Here is a 7497-nt window from a genome sequence, read left to right on the forward strand (position 1 = left end):
GGATTTTTTTTAAATGTTCTGTTAGAAAGTTTTAACAGAACAATAGTCCGTTTACATAACTAATCTTCATAGTATGAACTTGAAAAATGACTTTTTAGATTACCTTCCAAGCATATTTTTCATTATCTATCACTAAAAACTATATATATTTATAACTAATTTTTGTGAAATTATCTTTTTATAGGCATTGCTGAAACTGAATATTAAATTTCAACCTCCTAAATGAGTTTATATATATAATAGATCGAATTAAAAGACAATGTTTTATTTTTTCATTCTAATAATTTTACTATATGATTTTACACATATATTATAAACGTATTATTTTATTAAGTTTTCACTTAGCAAATAGAAAAAAAATTAATTTTGTCTAAAAATGTGTTTTATTTAAAAATCTACAAAATTATTTTTGATCTTTTTTTATTAATTTTAAGATTTTTTACAGTGTTGTAATCTCAAATATTTCATAACCCCCCCTCCCAAAAAGAATTGTAAAATTATATGAACAATTACATTTCTGTGAAAACATATTTTAAGGTAGGGGGAATATATATTATGAGCCCTCTATAAATTGTATTTTATAATCGCCTATATTATTCATAATCATTAAATATTTTTTTTGGAAAGAAAAGGAATCAGTAAGTTTCGAGATCGCCACTGTATATTGAAAAATTTTTCTCATATAATATATTTCTCGTAAATTTAAACGTTGTTGTTAGTATTCAACAGGAACTGTCTGAGGATAAAAACATGATAGAATAAAATATTTATAGTGTGTTTGAATTAGTTCAGCCAAACTTATAAAAGGAAAAGAACAAATATTTTTAAATTATACAATTATTTTGGACTATATGTAATTTTTGTAAAGTCGCCATCAAATTTTTGTTTAATTAATTTTGTTTACTTGTCTACACCTATCTAAACCTATTTACCTATGTACTCAGTCGATCGTTGCTTGTTCTTTAATGTTAGTACATAAAAAAGAAGTTTTGAATATCAGCATAACATTGAAACATATTTTGTACGATTATTTTTTTTTGTATTTAGTATAAGACAACAGTTTGATAATTTTTGTATAATTAAAATGGAAATAATACTAAATATTCAAGTGTACTTGTGTATATATATATATATTTTTTTTTTTTTTTGAAGGAAGAAATAATAATTATGAAAACACTAGAATGATAAGTTATTTTAAAAGTCAGTCTGAATGGAAAAATATAAACGATGTGGAATTGATTAAATATCTGAAGGATGAGTATAATTTCAACGATTTTATTGTTTCTGTAACAATTACAGAAACAATTATATTCCAGAAAAAGTATTATGAATTTGGATTTATATTTGATTCGAAAAGAAACTCTTCTTGTTCCACCTAAAGACTATGAGATGTGTAAGAGTAATTATTAAACTTATTTTAAATTATTTTTTATTAATATTTTTAAATGACTTAGCTACGATATTTACGATATTGTACTTTAGTACAATATCTTTTTATAAATATCATACAATATTTCAATGAAAAAATTATTTTTTAATTATAATATTGACTTAAATGCATTTAAAATTTTTACACGATTTTAGTTTATTTTTTCAAATATTTTAGCTTCGATGCGAAGCTGAGAAGGTATTGGTTTTACTAAGATGTGTTTTTTTTTTTTTGTGTCTGTTACCACTTTTTCTCAGCTCTCACCGAACCGATTTCTTTCAATGATACGTCAAAAGATCACAAATCGTATCTAGTCGAAGACATTACCCTTAAAAATTGAAAAAATTTCCCTCGTTCCCCGTAAAAGGGGGAAACCTCCAAAAAAATTACAAATTTAAAAATCGCTAATTTTCGAAATTTTTTCAATTTTTTTTACTTTAAAGTGCCATAACTTTTTCAAAAATGAACATATCAATATAAATCTTTTTTATATAGATGCATAATATCATTACCTTTCATTTGGTATATTTTTTTCATAAATTGAACCCTTAACCTGNTAGGGGCGGATTCAAAATGACAACTTTTTCAACTTAAATTTTGAAAGTGTTCCGGAAAGTCTGACACTTTTATATATATATTAAATTAAAGCTAATGTAATTTACTTTATTATGCGAAAAAAAAATTTCGAACTTTATTTTATCTTCACGGTGAAAATGGCTACCGAATGCTATTATTGTGTGAAAATTCTCGATTTTATTTTTTACATTTTTAACTTTATAATGCTATGACATATTGAAAAGTGTATGGATCAACATTATTTTTTTATGAGAAATAATATTTTTTAATAATCCCTTTTTCATTCTACATACTTTATCTTAATTAGGATATTAATAATGAACTAGCAGATCATGTAGCTTTTGGAATAGTCCACCAATTTTTTAAAATTAAACAGTATCTAAAGATTTGCATCGAAGCGTTTTTTTTTTATAGTGATTTTAATCACTGTCAGATATCATTATACTTGATCCATCTATACCACGTCACCACTGTGCCGCGACCCCCCTGTGCTGGGTTTTTTTTTTATTGTTGTGCTGATTAAGAAAATACAAAAAAAAAATGAATATTATTTTAAGAAAAATGGAAGGCCAGCTATAAAAGAGTCATCTTGTATACATTTTATGAAAAAACAATTTTTTTTTGTTTTACGTAATTTTGGTTAAAAATAAGATTATTGAGATTAGTTTTGGTTTTTTTAGGTCATACTTACTTCATACGTACATACGTCATACTTGTATTATCATTTGGACCCAGATTTCAAGTCATATTGCATTTTTTAGTGTTTACTTAGACAATACTCTCCAGTCATATAATTAATTTTATGTAATGGAGAATTCAAAGAGGAAACTTTTAATTTAAATATTTTTTGCAATTCTTCGATTTTAAAACATTGTTGTCATTTTTAAGACCATTTTAACATATTTAAGAGCATAATTAGTGAAAAATTACGTTATTATTCAAATTAGATAAATTAATAGTGTGTTCTACAAAGTGAACAACTTTTTTATTTGTATGAAAAATTAATTTTTTTTTTGTGTATGTAACTACTTTTTCTCATTTTTCACTAGACTAATTTTTTTCATCGACATTATACTCGAAAACTGTAAAAATGTACCTCGTTATCTATAAATAAAATTTGGTAAATTTTGATATTTTAAAACTTATAGTTTCGATGCGAATCGGAGAATGTATTAATTTTGCTTTGATGTGTTTTGTTTTATGTTTGTGTTTGTGTTTGTATTTTGAACGATCCATCAAAAGATCACAAATGATATCTAGTTGAAGACATTTCCCTTAATTTTGTATAATAGCAAAAAACTTATTTTATCATCATTTAGTTGTATACAAATGATTTTTTTTTAAATAATTAAAATAAATTCTTGTATATTATTTTGTCTATATTAATGTAAATCTTTCAGTTAAGAACTTCAACTAGTGTTATATAACTTGAGTATAAGAAAATGTTATTAAGTATTCACTGTTGACATTTGAACATAAATTATTTTTACTTGTACTGTTTGACTATTTCAATGATTTATATGAGCTTAAACTTATTATGATATTTTAATTATGTCAATTCCATTATGTATTTAAAATCCACGAACCAATTTAAGACTTTCATAAACATATTCCTAAGTTATTATTTTTTTCCTAAGAATTATTTTAATGAATTTTTTACTTTGTTTTAAAAATATTTTTAATACCAATCCATGAGTTATTTTATTTTTCACTTTTTTACTACTATTACATAAAATAGCTACTAGAATTTTTAATAATTCAATAATTTCGGACCAATTAATAGTTAAAAGAAATTAATACATGTGCATTATAATTTTTTACCTTTAACATAGATACTTTTTATTTTATAATCTAGTTAAATATGTATTTTGCCATTATAAAATAAAGTGGCGTTCTCATTAGGTATAAAGGATAAATTTAAAAAAATTTAATAATTAGTAAATCAAGAAATATATTAAATTAAAAAATACCAAAAAAAAAATTTTCTTAGTATAATTATTATTTTAAGAGAAATAGAATAGCTAATATTAAAAGAATCGCTCTATGTTAAACGACTTTATACTTTTTATAATTTCTCCGTAAAAATTACAATACTAAATTGTTCAATATCAATTTCATACTAAATTTAATTACTATAATAATTATTATTTATGTGTTATGCTTATAAATCATAAAACTTGTAATCATGATATAATTAAGGAAATAGGAATTTATGCTGCTTTTGGAATAATTCAATAATTCCTTCTAAAATCTAAACACTATCTACAGATTGGTATCGAATCGTTTTTATGGTAGTGATTTCAATCACTGCCAGGTAATGTAACATGAGTAAGTATAATTGATTTCTGTCTGTAAATATTGCTATTTATTATAGATTGTAATTATCAACCGTATCTGTAATATTAGACACATACAAAAATGCACGATAAAAAAATATTTAAGAAAAACTTTGTTTATGAAAGATTTAAATTTCAGAGAAAAATAAATTGTGTCTTAAAATTATATTTAATTGACACCTAACGCATATTAATTAATCAACGAACCCCAAAATAAAGGCGCTAGAGTTATTTGGATTTAATAAATAAAATAAAATTATACTTGCTAAGTTATTTGTTTTATTCAAAAAGTAATTAAACTTATATTATGAAATTTAGTGATTTGTTCAGATTATCTTTCAACTTATTTTAACTTTCAATTATTTCTTCAAAATACCAAAACGAGAACGGATATGCTTCATTTGATTTTAATTAAGCTATTTTATTTTTATTATTTCTTCTTCTTCTTCCTCGCCTTAATTCCAACAACTTTGGGTCGGCCACCCTTATCCTAAAATTCCACTTGGCACGATTTTCCACATCTACGATCACATCAGCTGTCCTCATATCGCATTCAATAACATCCCTCCATCTCTTAATAGACTTAGATGGTTTGGTCATGTTATGAGAAGAGAAAAATCGGAAGCCGTAAGAACAGTTATAGAAATGAATGTTGAAGGAAAAAGAGGTAGAGGAAGACCAAAAAAGAGATAGAGGGATGCTATTAAATGCGATATGAGGACAGCTGATGTGGGAGATCGTATCAAGTGGAAGTTTAGGATAAGGGAGGCCGACCCCAAGTAGTTGGGATTAAGGCGAGGAAGAAGAAGAAGAAGATCTAAAATAAGTTAGCATTAGTAAATAATATATTATATATATAATAATAATCAATAAATACAATCAATTGATGAAATAAAGTCTAAATCAAATCATGTTTCATAATTGATTTTTATTCAACTATTATTTTTTTTTTTTTGTGCAATTACACAATATGACTAGATATAGACCTACTATACTAGACATTATCATCTTAAAAAAATTATTATTTGTAAAAGAAAATTAACAAATATTGAAATAATTTATTTATAATAACAAAATCATAAGTAATAAATAATTAAAAGTTTTTATAAAAAAATGCACATTTGAAAAATAATTAGCAAATAGTAAATACCCAAATTATTATTATTATATAAATGCAGTGTATAAACATAAGACTTTTTTAAGTTGCATATGTCACTCACAATGAGAAGAATGTATTTTCATGTTACTGTTTCATCATACTTTTTTTTTTTTGCTCCATAAAGAGTAAAAACTTTATTATTGCCAACTTTTTAACAACCTACACTTTTTTAAAAAGCGTAAAATTAAAGTTACACCTATAGGTGACAAAATTATAACAAAAATAAATAATCTATCAAGTCAAAAAAGCCGTGAGTCTTCTTCCTACGTGCATTTTTTTAGTACACACAATTTGCTTTTAGTTTTTGGTAACAAAAATATACAATGTTTTTTTACTACAAATGTGACATTGCATAGGTTTCTTGGATTTTTTTTTGTGGATTTTAACTTTTTTATGCTTAGTTGAGCCTTTTGAAAAATCAACATCTCAATATTCTGTTATAGGATGGTGGTGGGATAGAAAAAAAACTAGGAATGCGTTTTTTTGTCTTCTTAAATACATTGGCCATTTTCTGATTTAATTTTTTACTATCGTTGTTAACCATATTTGTGGATTTATTTGGATTATTTGAATGGTTTTTAACTTTTTTAGCTGAACCTATTGAAAAATAAAAAAAAATTAAGGAAAACTCACTAAAAACATCTCAGTATTAACTTACAGACTAGTGGCAAGATAAAAAAAAACTAGGAATACATTCTTCTGCCATTTTATACGATTTGGCAGTATTCGGTTTTAATATTTTACTGTCGCCATTATACATGTTTGATGTTGAAGTCTTCACCGCGGAAGGCATCGAAACATTATTAGGAGTTTCTTCCAACATCTATAAATTATTCAAGAGTTCTTAAAGACATTGATATTTAATTTTTTACGTATTTAAGTTTAACTGACCGTTTTGTTGTTGCCAAATTTTTCATTTTCTATTTGCTGATTCTGTTTTACTGAAACTGTTTGCTCATTCAAAATACCATTATTTCCTAAAATATCTTTTTTAAAATTTTAATTCTGTATTATTATTTATTAAGTTAATGTTTGTGTTAAAAAGATGGGAGATCCCATACAAAATGTGTGTCAGATATACCGATGTAACAAGACAACACGTTCCCGCCAGCATGGTCAGGCTGATCTAACAAAGGCCTTACGAATTTTTTAGCTTTTATATTTTTACAAGAGGGATTGTGGTTAAAAAGTTGTTTATTCAAACTATTGATGGTAAAATAATTATTAACGCATAGGTTATAGTATTTTATTTTTCCCAGTTCTAGGTTTTTGAAAATGAAACTAAATTGATTTTTTACTTTCTTTCTCTTTTATTATGCTATTACCAATATCTGAACAATTTTCCTCTATAAATCCATAGACGAAAGTTAAGCAAATTTTTTGAGAGATCTAACATACATTTTTTTCTTCTTAAAAATATTCTTAATAATTATAAGTACATATAATATTTTTGGAGGGTAAGCTATGATTATAGATCTTATAAACATGAATAATAGGACATTCTTATTTGACATATTTGAGGCCCTTGTGTTTTCGGGGTCCTAAACTGATATGAACATGGGGCCGTTTGCCCCAAAATTATATCAAATGAAAGGGAAATATCTAAGGTTTCAATACAAAAAAATATTATTTTCATTTGTTCATTTTTGAAAAAGTTATGGCAGTTTTAAGTACAAAAAACATCCCGATAAAATGTAATTTTTATCGCAAACATTACATTTTTTTTTAAATTTTCGACAGCCATTTGCACATAGAAGATAAGATGTCGGGACAAATTTTTTTTTTTCATTTGATAGTATATAACATAACCTTTGATTTGATATATGTTTAAAGGACGCAGTATTTCCGGAACATTTTCAAAAGTTCAGTTGAAAAAGATCTATGTTTTTTACAATATTTTAAGTTTTGAACGCCCCCTATATAAGGGGAAATTGTCCAATTTTAATAAAAAGTATGTCAAATGAAAGATGTACTTATAATGTATTTAGAAAAAAAAA

This window comes from Daktulosphaira vitifoliae, unplaced genomic scaffold (genome assembly GCF_025091365.1).
Source record: "Daktulosphaira vitifoliae isolate Bord-2020 unplaced genomic scaffold, ASM2509136v1 Scaffold_4, whole genome shotgun sequence".
NCBI lineage: Eukaryota > Metazoa > Arthropoda > Insecta > Hemiptera > Phylloxeridae > Daktulosphaira > Daktulosphaira vitifoliae.